The sequence below is a fragment of the Rattus norvegicus genome, chromosome 11, assembly GCF_036323735.1.
Source record: "Rattus norvegicus strain BN/NHsdMcwi chromosome 11, GRCr8, whole genome shotgun sequence".
NCBI lineage: Eukaryota > Metazoa > Chordata > Mammalia > Rodentia > Muridae > Rattus > Rattus norvegicus.
This window is the reverse complement of record NC_086029.1, coordinates 90,073,180-90,095,758: the sequence shown is the minus strand read 5'-3', so window position 1 is coordinate 90,095,758 and position 22,579 is coordinate 90,073,180.

The window sequence follows — 22,579 nt, the reverse complement described above, 5'->3', positions numbered from 1 at the left end:
ATGTGGCCTTCCACTAGAGCATGGTCAACCCATCAGGGGCCATATCATTAAGGACAAAATGTCCTCCCTGTCCTTTCAGGTATCGACTCACAATAGATACTTATAGAGGAGTGGGATTTCATGACCATCTCCACTCTCCATGTCAGGTCTTACGCATGTTGTCAGGTATGTACAAGTGCCCTAACACATCCAGAAAACATTGTTTCCTCATGGTCATATACCCCCTCTGGCATTTGCAATATCTCTGCCCCCCTTTTCACAATAATCCCTGAGGCTTAAGATAAGGGGAAGTAATATAGATGTCTCATTTGAGACCGTCTCCTATTCTCTGCACATTAACCAGTTGGGAATCTCTGCGTTAATCAGCACCCATTCCAAGAAGCTTCTCAAATGAGGGTTGAAAGAGGCACTAATGTATAAGTAACTAGGAGTTCTATAACCCTATATCCATTTAATAGAGTAACAGTAGTAGTTTCCTCCCTAGGCCACAGACACTTGACCCCATAAATATGGTGGTAGGCATTAGTTCTGTCTCAGGGGTGGACCTTAACCCAGTAAGAAAGTAGTTAGTTGTTTCTATAACATTCATGCCACCATCACTTCATGGACATTTCTTGCCAGGCTAGTCATCATTATAGTTTGAAGTGAAATGGATGGAGTTGAAACTAATCGTTCTGAGCTAGGAGGTTACTCAGACCTCATAAAGGCAGACACATGTCCTTTCTTAGAGATCAATGCTAATCAGTGAATCTTTAGATAAACTGTGTTTAAGTTGGAGAACTCATAGATGACAGACTCGAGTAAGGGTAGAGATTTCAACAGAGGCGGGAGAGGGCAAGGGATATGAAGAGGGACGCGTATGGTAATGGAACAGAAGGAGATGAGTTGGTGTGCGATAGGAGAACAGGGTAGAAAGAGAGGGATAACTATCACTGAAGACTGACAGAAACGCCATATGGAAAACTAATGTTTTAGAAGCTTCTTAAAATATGTGCATATACATTTATAAAGGGAGTTTAAACAGAACCAACCTGTAATAGGAGGGCAGTGACTCTCTCAGATATCATAGGCTGTCAAATAAAAATTCCAGTGTCAGGTCTGGATTATCTCTTTCTGAGCTGTGAGTCAAACATTACAGGCTATTGACATGGTGCTCGATTACCCTCTAGAACTTGATGAAGACACTGGAAATAGAGACATCAAGCTGCTATCTACCAGTTGCTTCACTCCTACTGGCTACCTTTCACGGTCCTGGAAGGTTCTTTGTGTACTATTAGGTAGAAAAGTGATCCCCTGTCTTACTCAGCTCTGAAGCCTGAGAGCCACAATAATGACTGGCCTGGTGACACATGTCTACTCATGCAAAAGTGACACAAATGCTGTGGGAATGGCCAACCACTTTCTGGTTGTAGTTAAGGCCTCTCCACAAGGTAGGACTCATGTCTGGTACCAGTAACTAGGTCAAGAACCCATGGGTGACTAGGTCATAGGCTCTGGGAGAGCCTACTCCTATCATTGTGCTAAGTGGATATATTAACGGTGATGAATGAAGAGACCCCAAAGTGGTCAACATACAGAGAATAAGAGACTCTGCTTTAAGTGGGACACATCATATCTCCTTCAAACGAGGTTCAGCTATCACTATGGAAGAGTAGGTGGGAAGATTACAAGACCCAGAAGTAGTGAAAGACTGAAGAAAAATAGCATTTGCTAGACAAGACAGCACCAGTATACAATAAACTCACAACACCTGTGATTACATGCCTGCGACCTCCGTACAAGATCAAGTCAGCCAAAATTCCAGCAGGGATGGGGGTCCTAAGCCTCACTTAGGAACTATTGGCAAGTGCTGCAGGAAAGAGAGTCCGTTTTCTTCAGAGCTGCAGCTCCTCTAAGAGGTCACCCATGCTCTAGTAAATTACTTTACACCCATGCTCACACAGGCAGCACCAAGTGGGCTTAGCAGATTTAAATAAAAAAGAACGCATGAAAAAGGGAAAGTTGGGGTAAGGGAAAGGAAGGACGGAAAAGTAACGAAGGGAATTGGGTATATTTCAGTGGGGTATATATAATCTTAACACATTATACACATGCACGAAATTGTCAATAAAACTTTTTAAAATGGATACATCTGGAGATTATCTTATCAAATAACATAAGTTAGCTTCATAAAAACAATATTAAAGGGGCTGGGGATTTAGCTCAGTGGTAGAGCACTTACCTAGGAAGCGCAAGGCCCTGGGTTCGGTCCCCAGCTCCAAAAAAAAAGAGCCAAAAAAAATATTAAAAGAAATATCTAATCATATAATTATATATATTCATTATATGCAGCTATATATACAGATTTGTCTACTTTTCATATCAGTTCTAATTTCACATATTTTGTAACACTACTATGTGGAATAATAACATTTAGAATTGCTATATCTCTTTTTAAAAATGACTCTGTCTTTATCTCTCACTGCCTTTGGCAAATTTCTTTGCCAAAAGATCTTCCTTATTTATAGGCTGAAGGCATACTGAGTGCCTGCTAAGCGTGCATGGTACTCTGAATTTGGTCCTTAGCACCACATGAAGTAAGCTTAAAAATCCCAGAACTTGTGAGGGGGCGGCTTAATGGTTGTCCTTGGTGAGGCCTGTCTGAGCCAGTGCCTCACAAAACAAAAGTCTGTAATATTTGTGTGCTTTCTTTGAACAGTGTTTGCATACTCCATCTTCTGTCTTTTACTTTCACATCTTATATTTGTGGTGAATTCCTATGGACATTTTACACAGTCATATCTCTTAACATAAATATGTAGAATTTATTCATATTTCATTCATTTTTTTCTTTAGACACCATAGCCTGGCTGACCTTGAACTCACAGAGATCCAACTACATCTACCTTCTTATTGTGGGGACTAAAGGTATGTACTACATGTGACCAGTAGATTCTTTTTTTTTTTGGTTCTTTTTTTCGGAGCTGGGGACCGAACCCAGGGCCTTGCGCTTCCTAGGTAAGCGCTCTACCACTGAGCTAAATCCCCAGCCCCGATTCTTATATTTTACTTCATTTCATCTTTTAGTTGATACCATATACACCATTATATCATTAACATACAACAAAAATTATAGATATAATTGAAATTGTCTTACATTCCTTTTTTCTATTTGTTTTGTTTTTATTATCTTGTTTTTACCTGAACTCCAAAAATGTCCCATAAGCATTTAATAGAATTTCTTTTTATTTTATCTATACTATTCTTAAATATATCACCTGTGTTTTAGTTAGGGTTTTACTGCTGTGAGCAGACACCATGATCAAGGCAAATCATATAAAGGACATTTAATTGGGGCTGACTTACAGGTTCAGAGGTTCAGTTCATTATCATCAAAGCAGGAACATGGCAGCATCCAGGCAGTCATGGTGCAGGAGGAGCTGAGAGGTCTACATCTTCATCTGAAGGCCGCTAATGGAAGACTGACTTCCAGGCAGCTAGGATGAGGGTCTTAATCCCATGCCCACAGTGACACAACTACTTCAACAAGGTCACACCTCCTAACAATGCCACTCACTGGGCCGAGTGTATACATACCACCACAACCTAATACAATATTTTAATGACCACTATGGTTTTACATCACATATACATTCCATAATCTAAATTTGCCTGGAGTATAGACAATTTACCTTCTTTATTACCTCTTTCAGCTGCACTGCATCTCCTCTCTCTACAGTTCGGGATAGAGTCACAGAGTCTTATGTTTCACTTCAATCCTCCATTACAGATCGGAAGGGTTGGCAGAAGGTCATTTGTACTCAAACTTTGGATTACTGCATTTTTCCTTCTCAATTTGCAAGCCTCGTCATTTTTCATTCCCTTCTGTTTAAAGAATGTCTGTTGGACATTCTTTTAGGATCAGTCTGCTGGCCACATAGCCTTGGAGTTTTCCTCTAGCCACTGTCTCCTAAGTGACATAGCACATACATGCTCAGCTATTTGTCCTGCATCTGAGAATGTTTTAATCTCCCTTCACCACTAAGGGATGTGATTTCTGCTGGACGTGGGAGCCTAGATTCATTTGGTTTTCTCCAGAATTTGAAAAGCAGTCCGGCTGCTTCTCTTTAGGCATTGTGGTTTCTGGTAGGAAATCTGCCACTGAGTTGCTTTTCTCCTACAGTCAAGGAGGGGTTTCTCTTTGGCTGCTTTCAAATGAATATCCAGAAATTTGAGTATGATATGTCTTTGTATGAAACTATTCAAGTTTACTCTGCTTGAAGTTTACTTTTTCTGTGTGACCCTGTCTTTTGCCAAATTTTGGGGTGTTTTCATCTGACTTTCTGTTGATGGTGCGAATCAGGGTAAGGAATGCTCTGTGTTGCTTCAGATCTTCATTAGAAATCCAGTTTGTGTGCCTAGGCCCTGATGGCAGTAAGAGAGGCTCCTTATTACTGCTGAGCAGACGGGAGTCCTGCCTGTGGCAGAACTGCACTAATACCTCCCAGTACATAGAGGAAAGAATGCCTCATTGTTGTGGTCCCCTGACACCACCAAGGGTGTGGCCTCATTCCAGAGGAGCAAAGTTCTGAGTCTCCATCTAGGAAGGATGCAAGCCCAGAGACTCAGAGTAGCCATGCAGGGTCTGGCATTCATACAGTTTCAGATTACACTATGATAGTCAAAAGGGATGTTATGTCAACACTCAGCTCAGGGAAGACGCAAATACCTCCTCCCAATGCTGCTCTTTCTGACATTGCCCCAGTGAACAGAATGATTTGAAGGCACATCTCGACCCCCTGAGAAACCTATGTTTTAATTTATAAAATTATATTATTTGTTTGTTTGCTTATTTATGAGGAGCACATGCATAACATGGTATACCTGTGAAGGTCAGAGTGCAATTAGCAGAAACAGCTGTTATTGAACCAGGTAAGTCCTTAAGATTAAACTCAGGTTATCAGAATTTGTGGTAAGCGCTGTGATCCAATGAGCCAGCTCACCAGCCTAAAATCTATGCTTTTTACTTGGTGCTTGCTGGCACTTGTTGAAGAAAGCTATGACGTGTGTGGTGTTTGGTTGAGACAGAATTATTTCATCCAAAAGTTTTTGGTCTGGTTTGTTGCCCATTCTCCAATTTCTGCCTAGAAAAACTAGACTTTTGTGGAGAAGGGTGTTTTATTTTTATTTGTTTTGTCTATGTCTATAATTCCTTCCAATACTTGTATTTGTATCTCTAAAACTATAGGCAAGAAGAAGAAAGTGGGGGAGGACGAGGAGGAGGAGGTAGACAGGAGGAAGAGGAAGAGGAGGAAGAGGAAGGGAAGAGGGAAAGAATGAGGAAATGAAGGAAGGAAGGAAAGAAGAAAGGAAGGAAGGAAAAGAAGAAATTGAAGCAGACAGTGGTAGCCCAAACTTTAATCCCTTCATTTGGATGGATAAGACAATAAAGTCATCAGAATATTCATAATTGTTCACCTCTTTGCACAGATAGATAGGTCTGGGCTGGGGATGACTGACTCCCCCACATATCACAAACCAGGAGGAAGGAAAGGAGCTGGAAAAGCTGGAAGAGACAGGCATGAGAAAAAGTGAGAAAAAGACAAAAACTTTTTACCCATGAGAATGTCAAGACCCGCCTTATTCCATTGCCCTCCTGAATGAACCTTTTTTCTCCCTAGCCATACATGCTGCCACATCTTTCCATATTCAGTCCCCGCCTACGCCTCCCTGTGTCGATGCCCCTATGCACCGACACTAACATGATGTCCTTAAAGGTTATTTGTGATTTTTCCCATCTCCATCTTCAAATAAACCTCCCTCCATCCTTTGTCTCACAGCAATAACGTCCAGATGCCCTCAGCAGACAGTCAACAGTCTCTGCCTGTCATAAGGCTGACCCTTCTCATCCTGCTTATGGTCAACCGTGCAGAAGGAAGATGGAGAGAGTGAGTAGAAAGTCAAAATTGCCTCACCCTCCTAATTGGTTGATGATCTTGTGTGGCCTTCCTAGCCTTGATGTGCTTCAGTGTCCTCTGAAGGGGCTTAAAAATAACAACTCAAACGTTGGAGTGAGGAAGAAATGAGAAAAAGGTAGTTGCCCGCTAGACAGTGGCTATTTTTAGTCTGTCGAGACACATTGAACAATTCCTTGATTCCCCAAGCTCATCTGAGTTTTCTTAGGTTCTGTGGCCCTGGCAAGATTGCCAAATGTCTTGTAGCAAGGAAAGGGAAGCGGCTGAAGATGAAGCTTGGGGCTGAGGGAGCATCCACATCATGACAGTTACCGCTATTAGAAGAAAATGCTGACCTGTCTCTGGAGGAAACTGTGGAGTGTAGGTGAGAGACCAGGTCCTGAAGCTCAGAACAGACAAGCAGGATCATCTTCCCTGAGGAACAGAAGAATCCGAAGCTTTCCACGACTGAGAACATATCTCTCCCACCTCTTCATGTGGATGAACTGTCTGCTTTTCTTTAATGGAGAGGACCTAGTCGAGTGTCCCATCCCGCAGAGAGGAGAGGTTAGTAGGGATCAGCTCGGCTGGGGTTCTGGTTCAAGTGCATTCCCTCTGCCTCACTGGCCTCTCATACTTCTTATGTAAGTGCATTATTATAAGGGGCTCAAGGAAATAGTGTCAGGAGACCCACTTCACTAGTGCGCTTATTATTATCTCCGCTGTCCAAGCCACACAAAATAAATGTCTGGCATTTCCAGAAATTGCTATCGATTCAGCAGCAGAATTTTACAAGGCCAATCAATAATGGTTTCCTCCTCCCTCCTCCCTTGGTGTATATTTATTTGTGACCAAGCTTTCTGTTGCCCCTGTGCTTTCTAGTGTTTATAATTGGTATGGAATAAATGGGCAATTTCATCTTTTTCCAGAGGGGAAAAAGGAGTAAGGAACAGACTAGTGTGTGTGTGTAAGACAAAGATAGATGACAGGGCATAGATGGTAGATGCTTAGATGGAAATGGAGATAAGTTTAAACAGGGTTCAAGTTACAACCACCAGCTCATAAGCCACAACTTCTGCGTCCCCTCTGCCCCCTACTCCATAGCAAAGTCCCAGAAAGCCATGCAAACCTTTGCAGGGATAGGTCCCCCTATTAATATGCCTTTATATATATTTGACACCAACTGTTGAAGATATAGTCTATGTATTCTAGAAATTAAGGCTTCCAGCCCACCTCTTTCCAAGGCCCAAACAGAAATTGATCATCTAAGGCCAGGTCCTTCACCATGAGTACTCATGTGTCACCAGAAAAAACATAGCTCTACACTAGTGAGGGACCTTACTTGACTGACGGGTGGCACAATATACTCTCTCCTCTAACTCACTACAAAAAAGTAAGCTAGTCACCCATCCCTTGAAGTTTAGGGTAAGAATGGGGGTTTTCCTTCCTTCGATCTCAGCCCCTACACTGCCCCAGTCTCCTTGAGGAGACCCTGAGACACATGTCCATGAGAGCAGAATATTAATTACTGACCAGCAAATGGGTTTGGGTGCATGTGGGTACTGTGCCAGCCTAAGCTGCTGGTCAGAAGTCTGTGCCCAGGACAATACTGATTGGTCACAAATAAATAAAGTAGGCTTTCTGTTTCCTTCAAATGTTGAGTTGAGTTCCCTCAAAATATGTATTGAAGTATTTTTCTCCTTGGACCTCAGATTATGACCTTTTTTAGAAATCGTGTCTTTTCTGGGGTAATTAAGTTAGAATGAAGTCATCCAAGTGGGCTTTTTCTCTGATATACTTGGTGTCCTTATAAAAAGAAGAGATCTGGACATGAACAGACACACAGAGAGAGCATATGTAGATGAAGCAGACAGATATCAGGATGTTTCTTCTTCAAGACAAGATCATATTTTTATCAAGACACCATAAACTCATAAGAGAGCCTGTGACACATTGTCTTTCAGAGGACTCAAGTCTGTTGACATCTTAAACTTAGACTTCTGACCTACAGACTATCAGAAGGTGAATTCTGTTGTTCAAACCACCCAGCATATGGCCTCGCTAGGTAAAGCTGTAGCCTCAGCAGTGACTATTCAGAGAGCCCAAGACTAACTCAGAACTAGACTTAAGCCTCAGAAAATACCCTTGATAATCCTGCTAAAATATACCGTTAAAATGAAGTATATAGACTAATGAAGAGCATCATTGTAAATGAAATAAGTGTCACAAAGATTACAAGTCCTCTTTCATATGGGGAAGCTAGGCGTGGAAGAAAAGAGAGAAACATGAAACTATAAAGTCTACTGGGAGTAGAGGAAGGGGCAACAAGGAAGGGGAGGAGTGGATACCCACCATGTCCTGTGAGAAAACTTAACAGGTGAATATGAAAACATCACATTGTGTCTTAGTTGGTGTTCTGTTGTCATGACACCAGGACCACAGCAACTCTTATTAAAAGAAAGCATTTAATTGGAGATGGCTTACAGTTTTAGAGGTTTGGTTCATTATGGTCATGGCAGGAAGCATGGTGGCATGCAGGCAAGCATGGGTCTAAAGAAGTATCGGGAGTTCTACATTCAGAACCACAAGACGAGAGACACTCTGGGCTTGAAATGGGCTTTTGAAGCCTCAAAGCCCACTTCCAACAAAGCCGCCCTCTTAATCCTTTCAATTAGTCCCACTCCCTAGGACCAAGCACTCGAATATATGAGCCTATGGAGACCATTCTTATTCAAACCACCACACATTGTATGTAGAAATGTCAGTCATAATGAAATCATTTGTAGACTTAATAATTTTAAATGAAGGTATAGATGCAGATGGAGAGTTCATACCCTTAATTTCTCAAATAAAACAAATTTTTTTTAAACTGGGGAGAAAGGGAAATATTGCTAAAATTACATCTAATCGGTTGCCTGTGTGGTGAAGCATAAGTCCTGGTACAATTTGTTCTATGATGTGATGAAGTTCAGATATTTTCCAGAAAAGTGGAATATTAAGGAAAATCCATGTGTCTTCTCACAACAAGGACAGTCTGAGTTCATAAGACCTATTTCACGTGTCCCTTTTTGAGTGAACAGAGCACTGTATCTGAACTCTACCTCACAACCAGAAAAGATCATGTGATCTAGCCAATACATATAAGTATATTTGACATCAAGAAAAACACAGAAAGGTAGATGTGAGCTTTGATAGCTAATTTTGGTTGTCGCTTTGACACACCTAGAAGAGATACTGAATTGAAGACTGTGTCCATCAGACATATCGGTAGATTATGTCTATGGAGCATTTTCTTGACTGCTACATGGTGTAAGAGGGGCCCGCTCACTCCATGCAGATACTCAAGAAAGGTAGCTAAACATGAGCCTGGAAACAAGCTGGTGAGCAGCACTCCTCCATGGGTCCGTCTGATATTCCTGCCTTGAACTTCTACCTTGGCTTTCTTCAACAGTGAACTGTAACGTTGGACATAGACAGAAACCCTTCCTCCTCAAGTTATTCTTGGACATGTTATTTATCATAGAAACTGACAGAAAACCATGACAGACATCTTCTGTGTTCTCTCCTCCCTTGTCATGAAGACTCTGGGAGCTCTATGTTCAGGACTTGGGAGGTACAAGTTAAAGTCAACTGGATACATTGGTATTGATTGGAAGAAGGGTACTTTGAAGAACCATCAAGCTTCCAGAGATTCCTCTATAAAACTCTGTGATATTAAAGAATAACCTAACCTAACACTCTAGTCTAACCCAACCCGATGCTGTCTCACCCCTGTGAGTCATATTTGACTGGCCCAGGTCTCAAAAGCAAATAACCCACTGAAGAATAGTAAGTTGAAGTTACTCATTGTTCTTGTTGGTTAGTTCACAGCCATTGATGGAGTATCCCACTATGACCTATGTCCACATGACCACAGAAACACTTTAGGTCCCAAGACGATGGTCATGGCTTCTCTGCATTTCTAACTGGTCTCCAGGGACAGCTTGTGACAAAGGTTCTTTCTACTTTCTGGTACAACCATTTCTTCTGGGCAGTTAAAAGTAGACTTTCTATGGACTCTATCATTCACCTTTTATTCTGGCCTTCCAGAGCTCTGAAATAACAAAAGACAAGTATATTCTGCTCCTAAACTTTTCCTCAAGCTACTTTAATCAAAGTTCTTTCCAGAAGACTCATTCAACTACCTCTAACAAATCAAGTCCTAAGAGAATAAGCCAAAGCATTGTCCCAATGATTTTGTTGTGTTAGGATCTTATGGAGTAAAAAATATTTCAAATGAATGGAATGCCACTTGGGACCCAACACTCTTGTACTTCCAGAAAGAGTTGCATGGCAGCCATCTTTGTTTCATCCAGATTTAACTTCTCCATTTACTGCTAAGTGCCTGTGTGTGATTATTGGATAAAAAGCTTCCTATTGCCATAACCTAAAAGATTGAAGTAAATGTCTGTGAGGAGCAGACAAATAGACTGTGATTGCATGAGGAGCTCTGTTTCAAAAGCTCTGGGCTATCTAACCTGTTACCTTTAGCTGTTCTAAATAGGGTCTTCCAAATAGATTTCCAGGAAGTTGTTGAATGTGACAAATCCATGCAATAGGAGTAGGTTCCTTTGACTTCTCATTTCTGTGAATGACTGGTAGATATTTCCACCAACACATTCATGTGCTTAGTACACCTAATGGGGTGTTATTTAAGGTCAGTAAGAGATTTGGTGGAGCTCTGTAAAGCTAATGCAGACATAATCAACTCTTGATTCTTAGTAGTTGATTGCCTTCATGTTTTAAGTGAAAAATGGTTAAGAACTGTTCATATTGAGGCCTCTGAGGCCTCAGGCTTCCATCTATCATATGACTTTAGCAGGAAAAATAGCATAAAATCTTACTTGAACAACTAAAACAATCAAATCAATATAAAGGTTAAAGAAACACAGATAAGTTAATCTTAATATAATAAAATTGTTTATTGAAATTGGGCCATCTGGTATCAATAGGACCATGGAAATACATTTATGTATTCCTGTGGGAGTATGAATGGAGGCAGCTTTCCTGAAAGGCAGTTTGGCAAATACTTTCAAAAGTGTTTATTGTAGCATAACCTTTGACCCACACCCAGTAATTTTACTTGTGGGAGCTTTTTATAAGGTGAAGATAATGGGTATGTATAAAGATTTATTACGATGATGATTATTAAAACATTATAACAGCAGCAACTAGAAAAAGACAAAAAACCAACAAATAGAATGGCTTTAAACTGTTATTATTCTATACAATATTATGTTTGAGAGGCATTAGGAATTTGTTACTGAAGAATTATTTCTACAAGAAAATATTCAGGGTGTGCTGCTGAGTTTCAAAATGGTATTTTCAAGATGGCAGCTTATGTAAAGACCATACGAATGAAGAGTAAAGATGAAAACTCAATAATGCTTTTCTCTGACGGTTGAGCTCTTGATGGTTTGTCTTTCCATCTTCATTCTCTCCTGAACCTTTTGAAGTTTTATAATAAATGCATTGAATAGATTTTTTTTAAAAAAAAAATACTTAGTCTCATAATAAAAGTTTCAGTTTCTCACTACACTGTTGTTAATAAGAAATCAGGTACGTCTTTTCCACTGTCTTGGACTGAAAGGCTAAGTTAATCAAAAACTTCTTCTCTTTTTCCTTTTCTAACTATTATAGAGACAAACAGCTTTTTATGAAGGCTTGGGGGTTAATAGACAATCCCAAAATCAGCCACGATACTCTGCTCAGTTTTGTTTGAAACAAAGAAGAATGTTAATATTGGCTTCAGTACTTCTGCAGAGCAATTGACGTCGGATCAGAACGGTTGCATGACGTCAGCTAGCAATGACTTCTGCATTACTGGCAGACACTTTGAGCAGGTCTCCTGGTCCTGCTTAGACTACAGTTCTAGACGGGAAAGAAATGGGTTCGTAGATACCTTTAAAGATGAATGATGTGAATTGGCGAATCCTTTCTTTTATTTATTGAGATTATGGTTACAGCATTTCCTCCTTCCCTTTCTTCCCTCCCACATATCCCTCTTGGCTCTCTTTCAGAATTGCAGCCTCTTTTTTAAATTCATCATTGTTACGTACATATGTGTGCATGCATGCATGTGCATTCCTACATACACAAGTGCAGTCTGCTCAGTCTCTATAATGTCATCTGTGTACATTTCTCAGGGATAACCATTCAATATTGGGTAACCAATTGACACGTTCTTCCCTGAGAAGGATTATTTCTCTGCCTCTCATTGTCCCTCAGCTGCCTGTAGTTCTTCTGTATGGTCGAGACCTGGTGGATTTTCCTCCATCTACGCTGTTGTCTTGCTCCGCTCGGGCTTAGGCAGGCACATTAGTGAGACTTTATCAGGGCAGCTTCCGACATTGCTAGGAGACACAGTCTCACAGCAAGTTCCCTGTTTCCAGCTCTTACAAACTTTCTACTGGTCTTTGCAACGATTCCTGAGCCCTAGGTACAGGAGTTATAATGTAAATCTATCCTTTGGAACTGGTCTCCATAACTCTGCATGATGATTGGTTGTGTTTTTCTGTAAAGATCCCCGTTTATTTCGAAGAGTAGTTCCTACAAGCTTTCAAAGGAGGGAAGTGAGCAGCAGTCACTATGACAACTATGAACCCCAACCATAACCAGCATTGCAAATAACCCCACGTGAGGTAGTGGCACTCAAACCTTGGTAGCGACCAAGAGCTCGCTAACTGGGCTTAATGTCTGCTCAAGAGGAAAATCATGCCTACTAGAAATCTAACCAAATACGCCAGACTGGTGAAGCCAGGGATCTTGTAGGGAAACCTAAAGCTACACATTTTCTTTTTTTCTTTCTTTCTTTCTTTTTTTCCTCCTTTCTTTCTTTCTTAACTTTGTTTGTTTGTTTATTTATTGGACTTTTTGGAGACAAAGTTTCCTTGTGCAACCACCACACTCAGTTTAAAACGACCAATTTCTTGAGTCTGCATAATCTCTGACTGCATTCTAAGTGTTTGTCCTTACACCCACAGATGTCAAGTAACTTTCTCTGTATAATTTATCTTAATTATTACCAAGGCAATCTCACTGTTGTATATTAAATAACTCTGAGTTGTCTCTAACCTCTAACCTAGAACTACAATGACCAATAACTAATTTTGATATATAAATTTGGTGTCTAATATGTTAGTACTGCATATATATATACACACACACATATATAGAGATATATATAGATATGCACTGTAGTATTGAATACATGCTATTGTTCTTATGCAGAGTTTATGGCATAACAATATTATTATGAAGACAGTAAGCATTTTTCTTAATTTTTACTATAATTAATTATGTAACTAGAATAACAATAATGATTCCTTTACAGAGTAGATTGTAACAAGCCATGAGTTTTTTGAGACAGCTGTTTTAAAGTGGAGATTAAAGAAATATTTTATTACATTTCCAATTTGGGTAATCATTTTACTTTGTATATTATACTTGTATTGTCTTTTTCATCTCATGCTGCCCGAAAATATATTCATTTGCCTAAACATCAATAATACTATAACAGATATTTTTGTTTAATTATTTTCCCCACATTACTGAGACCTCAATAGCCAGAATTGACTATAACAGCACCAAGGAACATTGTTTTTAACTTTCTGGCTCATTACTGTGTATGAAACACCTGTGCACAGATGAAACAAGTTCCACACGCGTAGTTCAACAGATTACTGTAAAGCAAACCCCTGTGTGAGACCCACTGGAGTTAAGTAGTACACCCTGCATTGCAAAAGACCCTAGGCCTCCTCCCGATCACAGGTCTTTGCTGTTGGTGTTGGTTGTGGCTGATGTCACTGCTACCATTTGCTGGATTTGCTTTTCACTTTCACCTGAGTTTGGCTCTCTGAGCAACGTAGTTGCTTATTGTTACTTTTGGACATTGCATAAATGTATTCACACAGAGCAAAAGGTAGTCACAATAATGGATACTTTTTGTCAAGTGCAAAGAACACAGGGCTAAATAAGTTAACAGTAATTTTATTGTGAGAGGATGCGTTTTAACCCTCCAAAGCAGGGGACGAGTATCAGGTTTGAAGTTATTCTCAGTCATGTCTAGACTGTCTCAGACTTTCTGGGGGTCCCCACCTCCTGACACTGGAGAGCCATTGAACTGTGCGTAATTCCACATGCCACCTGGATGGAAAATTACTCGCCTACGGCAGAGGGTCCTGTAAGTCCACAAATAAGCGTGTTTTTCATAAGTTAGCCAGCTTCCCTCTCCTTGGTAAATTCCCAGGCATTATCAAAACTCTAAGGTCATATCTAGTTAACAGTCGGCTAGAAATCAATACACGAAGAGGGATGGCTTCCGATCAAGGTGGGTAATCAGCAAGTTCAGGCTCAGCAAACTAACTGTCCTTTGGCTCTTAGATGTTGAAAAGACGGTGCTAGCCTACTCTCCTGTTGGAAAAATACAATCCCACTCTACGACCTCACGAACTGATTTGCTTTTTAACTAGGTCCTCTCTTTGTCCAGTTTATCCTGGACTGTGCTTAGCTACTCAAAGGCCACTCAGATAATTGCTTTCTCTTCTGCTAATTCTTAGGCAAAGCGTCAACCACTATTTTCTGGTGCCACAAGACCTCGGGTTCTAAAACAAAACTGTTTCTCTTTGATGTTAGCAGCTTGTGAAGTGATCCGTGGGGCTCCTGGTGCCCGAGGCTCAGCCATGCTGTGGGTTTCCCATCTGGCAAACAACCAAAGGCTACCATTCCTCCTGCGCAATCATCCATGAGTGTGTACATGAGCGCATGTGTGCGTGTGAACGGGTGGGTGTGTTCACGCATGTGTTAGCATAATGTCTGCCTCGTTCCTCACACAGACGGTAGCAATAATCGTGGCTCTGCCTTTCATGTAGTAAATGAGTAAGTAAATGGAGCAGTGAGCAACGCCTCACCTGCTCAGGACCCTGGCGTGGCTCCTCTCCTCACAGCTGAGGCCACCTGGACTCCACCTGCAGTCACAATATTGTGCCACTTCTCAGGCTCCTGCAGGACTTCTGTGAATAGAACGTCAGAGACCATGGTCCACACTCAGAACCGTTCTGTATTTTTATGTATCTGGCTTAAGTTCCAAAAGAAAATGCTCACATTAGATTTGGACTTCTGTCTAATTCTTCTCCCCCAGTAGCTTATGGGTATTTCAGCTGTCATAGCTGGAGCAATTATTACCCATTCTGAGGCTGTGGCTGACGATATCCACTCCTATAAAACCAAGTCTACTAGTTTTAATCCCAGGAGTTAGGAACCTACTGCTTGATTCCCCTTGCCACTCGATACTACCAGAGTCAACCAGTAATGTTCTCCGAACACTACAGAGTTCCCACTTTTCCCTTTTGACTGGACTTTCTGCTCTTCAGTATCAGACACAGCTGCACATACTGTCCCTAGACCATATTTGTCATGAGCCTTCCTCAGCCCACCAGCAGCTATGGCTGCCTTAGATGATGGGGCTAGGCCTCTCTAACTTGCAGACCCACTGTTTGCTTGAGCAGTCTTCCTACTTGCTGACAGGGCTTTTGATGTCTAAAATAAGAATAACAATAACCATCACCAGGAGACCTCCAAAGGAGAAAATAGAAGGAAAGCAGTCACATTTGTTGAAGTCACTGCAAATGGGGGGTGGGAGGAGATATAATATTCCTGGATAGAAAAACTCAGTTCAGTAAAGATGCTATTTTTGTTTTGTTTTGTTTATTTTATTTTATTTTTGGTTTTTGTTTTGTTTTTTGAGACAGGCTTTCTCTGTGTAGCCCTGGCTGTCCTGGAGCTCACTCTGTTGACCAGGCTGAACTCAGAGAACCTTCTGCCTCAGGCTCCTGGGTGCTGGCATTAAAGGCAAGTGTCAGCACTGCCTTGGTAACACTAACGTTTTTAAAAGTTTTGTTTTGAAACAAGGTTGTGCAATCCATCTCCTGATAGCCTGAAGTTCACTACGTAGCTCAGGCTGACCTCAAACATGTGATATTCCAAGCTCTGCCTCCTGAGTTCCGTTGTTACAAGTATATGCCACCACTAGGCTAAAATGTAATCTATAAATTTATATGTCATTATTGATAATTAAGGAATTTCCAATAAAAAGTCTCTAAAGTTTGTTTTTTATTAAGAAACTGTTTCTAAGGTCTATTTGTAAAAGCAAGGGAGCTAGGCTAACCAAGACAAAACTAAGGAAGACGAAGATTGGAGGAGCAGCCTTTGTGATGCGATACTGAGCTGTAAAATACCCAGACGGTACTGTGTTAGCCAGCATATAAATATAGTCCAGAAGTAGACTTACTTACACGTGTATGACCACTTGATTTCTTTTAATAAACTCCAAGGCAACCTAAAATGTTTTCAAAATGTTATGTTGCAAGAATAAGATATCTCTATGCAGATGCATGAACCCACTTAGCATCACATCATATAAACATTAACTCAAAAATGGGCTATTATGCAAAGACTTTTGATACCGGAGTAAAAATACAGTACGTGTAAGAATAAAAAGCTAACCCAAACTAAATTAATTACTCGATGAAAAATTCTCTTACGGGAGAAGAGCGAGGTAAAGAATGGGGACTCTTGCTAGTCATGTCTAAGAAGGCATTTCTGTCTGTATACAGAGAACACTCAGAACTCAAGAGTGAAAATCTCTTCTAATTGTTCACAGTGTACCTAAACTTGAATAAGCACTTCATCCTAGAGGATGCATGGAGGGCAAACGAGTGTATGAGATGCTCACTGGGAAGGAAAACGAAACCCACCGTGGTTGCTGTGTTTCTATTTGAGTCACTAATATGAAATCATTTCTAAAAGCTAACAATAGAAAGTGCTGACAAGAATCCGATATCACTACGCCGCTCTCGTGTATATTGCTGATGGGGACGTAAAGGTTCGATAGGTTCACGTCACAGAAGTCCTCTTAGCACAGGACTGGCACATCCCGAGTTCATGGAAACACCATACAGATATGATTGGGGTTCTGATCATGGTTCCCTTGAGAGAAAACACCTCGAGTTCTTAAAGAGAAGACAAACCCGGGGTTGGGGATTTAGCTCAGTGGTAGAGCGCTTGCCTAGCAAGCACAAGGCCCTGGGTTCGGTCCCCAGCTCCGAAAGAGAGAGAGAGAGAGAGAGAGAGAGAGAGAGAGAGAGAGAGAGAGAGAAGACAAACCCGACACCTGAGGGCTGGGGACAAAGCTCAGCGGCATCGATTGACCACATTTACAAAATATTATGCAGAGGGAAACTACGGTAGCCGGGAACAGGAGGCCACGTGACTCCAAGTGGTAGCATAAGGCATACTTTGAGGTGATGGCTACCCGTCCTAATTGCTGTGGTAGTCACACAAATCTACACTTGACCAAAACTCACACAACTATATTGAACCCTAAATCAATTTTTTTAAAAAATATTTTCCCCCCAGGGTTTCTAACTGTAGCCCTGGCTGTCCCCGAACTCACTCTCTCACTCTGGGTCACTCATAATCAGAGATCCACCTGACTCTGCCTCCTGAGCGCTGGGGATGAAGTGGGCGTGCACTTCTACGGTCCGGCTTTCTCCAACATGCTTTTCCTATAAAGCTTTATAGAATCACGCTATATGACCCACTCTAATTTTACAAATTAACTTTCAATGTAATTAAATCTGTGTCTGCATATCAAATTTAATAGTTGGCTCATGCTACATTGACTTGTCATAAAACATGTATCAAGAGTTATATATGGCTGGGCACTAGGGTTGAATATGACTGTTAGTATTAGATATAACAAGATAATCGTTCTTCTGGGTAAATAGCTACATAACTCTTTAAACTTCAAAGATGGCATTGCTGGGCCAGAGGTTTTCATTCAACTTTGGTTTGGGGTTTGAGATTTTTTTTCTCCTTGCCAACGTTTCTAGGCCCTTCTGGCTCTGTTTCAGGAATGATGGTAATAGACTGTGCTATAGGATATATATATATATACTCACAGACCTGTTTTTGCAAGGGCAAGGTAAGTTTTAAAATTCTTGATAAATTTTCTTCAGAAAAAATGGTGTCAAATTTCATTGCCAAAAGCCAGGGAGCACCCAGCTCCCCATAGCCTGCTTCCTTTGTCATATTATGCTGTGACCATTAGAGTTTCAACGTCCCCAAAATCCTTCTACATCTGTGCATGGGAAATACCTCAGGACCCTGTAATGTAAGCTTCAATATACAAGTTGGGTATAATGTGTGTGTATTTGTTTATTATTGCCCAATACAAATAAATATCTATATTGTTCTTAGGCATTGAGTTTTCCTATTTAAAGCTAAACTCTTTTGAGTTACTGATTTTTCTAGCAATAATCATTAACTCATCCCCAAATATTTATAATCAACACTGCAAAAAAAAATCAAATAGTCATACCAAGACTTTTTTCACTTTATATTATTACATTGTAGTTCTATATTATGCATTTATATTTTATATATGTATAACTCTTCAATCTAGGCCTTAAGAAATAATAAGTGTTGGCTTCTTTTATGTTTCTGGCTAAAAAGTAAACATAAATAGAAATTCTAGAATTTTCTTCCCACCCTCCAAAAGTTGGTGCTTTATATCACATCAATCAAGGGATGCTTTGCAGATTTCTGTCCCAGGAGAGGTTCTGTTCTGTGCTGAACAGTACCGGGTACCACAGTCCTGTCTTCACCAGTTCATAGGCCACCTAGGGAAAGTGGCAAAAGGGCATCTACACTGGATGTGAGAGCTAATCGAGAGAGATTGCTCCCAACCAGGGAAGACTTAGCCTGAGGACAAGGAGACCCTGACAAGATCATGACAAATTAAAAAAAAAAAGTTGAATTCTGTGCCCTGAGGAAGCCCCTCTCTCCCCTGCTCTTTCCAGATGCAGCAACATCACAGGATGTTGGCACAGAGAGGCCAACTTGGGGACAATCTGTACACCTGCTGCATGTGACTGTTGGTGGGTTTTTCTTTTGTCTTCCTTTCCTGTTTGTTTAATGTATTTTTTCCCTCCTGCCTTTGGGACACAGTGACACACATTTCTGCTTCAGCAAGTGCAGTGCCATAGCAAAGAACAGCACTCTACTTCAGCAGGGAAGGCGGGACTTCAGCGAGTATCTAATAATGCTTTATTGATTTCTGTGGTGGTGGTGATGGTGGTGGTGGTGGTGGCGGCGGCGGCGGCGGCGGTGGCAGTGGGGGTCTCACGATATATCACTACCTGGCTTGAAATGTCCCATGTACCATGCTGACCTTAAACTCACAGAGATTCCCCTGCCTTCGTTTACTGACTGCTAAAGGCAGACACTACCAAAGCAGTGGTTTGCTACTTTTAATTATAAGAATTGCACATTCCAGAGAATGACAAGTAAACCCCGAAGACCTTTGACATTTCCCTGACTCTAAGGTACCTAATAAGGCCTGAGTTATCTGTTTGTTTATACTGTGGGGTTTCCTTTTATTACCAAAGTTGGCCATGACCATGCCCGTTACTGGGGAATTGCTCAGTTCCAGGTCAGCCAGAGGCTCAATCTGACCAGACCTTTTCACCAGACCTCCAAAGGGGGTGGGATGGGTTCTAGGTGGTTTTGTAATTATTTTGTACAGATAATGAATATACATTGGGAAACTTTAACACCTTTTCTATATAGATTATCACTGTAAAAACATATATTGGTACTACTCATGAATGCATGTTTTTTCCCTCTTGCCTTTGGGACATAGGCAGAGGGAAACTACTTCTCTTCAAAAATAGGGGATGACCCCTTACTTTTAGCCTTTTACTCATTTTGTAACACAGGCGACTTTAGACTCACAATCCTCCTGTACCAGCCTCTCTGCTGTTAGCATTTGTCACTACCGTATCTCAATGCATTATATACGTATGAAATTATCAAAGAAGAAACATAATTAATGAAAAGGGGGAGATGGAGAGCTGTCTCAAGAGTGCTCACTGCACTTGAAGAGGCCTGGAATTCCATTCTCAGTACTCATGATCCATGCCTTACAATCTGACTGCAAGGAAGCTGTACCAGCTTCTTCCAGTCTCCACAACCCTACACTCACAGCCAGAGGACACTTTTTCTAACTCCTCTTCTTCAGTGCTTCCTGAGGCCTGAGGAGAGGGATTTAATGGAGACAATCCCTTTTAGAGCTTAGCATTCCAACGCGTCTCACTCTCTGCAAACTGTTTGCTGTGGGTCTCTGTGTTTGTTCCCATCTGCTGCAGGAGGAAGCTTCTCTGATGATGACTAAGGAAAGCACTGATCAGAGTTGGTTTGCTCATTCTGGGTTAACTCACTCAGGATGACTTTTTCTAGTTCTATCCATTTACAACTGATGGAGGGCAAATATCCGCAATATATAAATAACCAAACCAAAAACAACCCTAGGTATCAAGAAAAACAAACAACCCAATTAAAAAACTGCGGTACAGACCGAAACATAATTCTCAACGGAGAAAACTCAAATGGCTGAGAAACATTTAGAGAAATGTTCAATATCTTTAGTCCTCAGGGGAATGAAAATCAAAACTACTTTGCAATTTCATCTTGCATCCATCAGAATGGCTAAGATCAATAACACAAATGACAGCTTATACTGTCATGATACATCAGTAAGGGGGACACTCATCCATTGGTGGTGGTGGGACTGCCACTTGTACAGGCAGTACGAAAATCAGTGTGGTAGGAGATCAGGAAAATGGGAATGGATCTATCTCAAGATCCAGCTTGAGCATCCTGAGCATGTACCCATAAGATGCTTCATCCTACCACAGACACACTTTCTCAACCATGTTTGTTGCTGCTCTATTCATAACAGCCAGCAATTGGAAACAACCTAGATGTTCCTCAACAGAATAAAGAAAACGCAGTGCATTTTCACAGTGAAATATTACTCACCCCGTAAACGTTTTTACAAACAGAAAGAAAGAAAAAACAAAGTATAGATGCATAGCACTTCTTAAGTAGACTTACAACACGTCTTGAATCCTGCCACCACCCAGATTAACAGTGACAGTCAAGATTTTCCTACACACAAAGTGTCAAATAATCCATGTGACATTCAAAGTACTTCAAATTCTTGCCTCCACCTAGTCATTTCCCACCGCAGACACCAAACCACATGCTCCTTGGTGCACGTGAACATTCGTTGTCCCTTTCTATAGTCCAGCTATCTAAGGGGTGAAGTGCTAAGGCCCTAGGCCTGCCTCTCTCCTGTCAGTTTTTTGTTAATCAGCCATGTGTGTCTATCTTTCTGCATCTCTCTCTAATGAAGAGGAGGAACACTCAACTGCCTTTAAGAAATTGAAACATTTGTTACCTCTTATTGGAAACTGCTTAATGTTTTTCTGGTTTCTGATATCTCTTCCAAGCAGGAAGGACAGGCTAGGGAGGATAGGAAGCTTCATCATGTTGCTTTGACTTTTCATATTAAGAAGCCTGTGGAATTTTTAAATAAAGATGTTCAGGAAACAACCCAGGCTATTGTCAAGGCTAGGGGTGGCTCTCTACAACAACCCTATTGCTGAAGTCAACAAGTACACACGTCATTGAACATGGAGAAGTAGAGCTGCTGCCTACATAGAGCCTTGACCTTCACGAACTAATACTCATGGTAATACAAGGTCCTCTATACTCTACCAAAGAAGAAAATTAAGCACAAACCCAACTACAAACCCTTTCATCTTCAATGGTGACCTGCCTGCCCGATATGCTGGTGCAGTAGATAATGTAAAGCTTTTGGAGTAACCAACAAATATGTCATTGGATTTAAGGCCTACTCCAGAAGATGGAACCTATATATACTACTGCTTGGGTAGCCAAGAATCTGAGACTATCTAGACAAGAGATATAGGAAAAGACAAACATTACTGTTCTTTAAGAATCAAAAAGAAAAAGGAGCAATGAAATGACTCCTAATGACACTCTGCTGTGCTCATAGACTGGTGCCTTGCTCGGCCATCATCGGAGAAGCTTCCCGCTGCAGCAATGGGAGCAAACACAGAGACCCACAGGTAGATATTACACAGAGAATAAGAGGAAGTGGAAGATTCAGCCCTAAAGGGTATGTCTCCAGCAAAGCCTTCTCCTTGGAGCTCAGGGAACCCTGGAGAGGTAGAAATAGAAAGAGTGTAAGAGTCCAAGTGAATCGAGGACACCAAGGAATCAAGGCCTTCCAGGGCTGGTGCACATATGAGCTCCAAGAGACCGTGGTAGCACAGGGCCTACACAGTCCTGCAACAGTAGAATCTTAGGGCTGAAAAGAGAAGAGAACATGCACCCCAGCCCTAGCCCAGAAGCTATTGTCAATTGATAGGTATTTGCAAATGAGAAATTCATTTTCTCCAAGAGAGCCCAACTAGGGAAACCAACTCCTTCTAAGGATGGGCCTCATGCCCAGTAGATGGCCAACAAGAAATGAACTCACCTACATTTTGGAGGTTTTGTCTCATAATGTTAACTCGGTGCTTTTCTTGCTTTTGTTTTCGATTTTTAAACTTACAGGTCTTTTGTATATATACTGTGGCTTTCGGGCTTGTGTCTTTATAGGATTCCTGTGTGTACGAATGTGTGTGTGTGTGTGTGTGTGTGTGCCTCTGTACATAGCTATATGTGGTTTTTGTGCT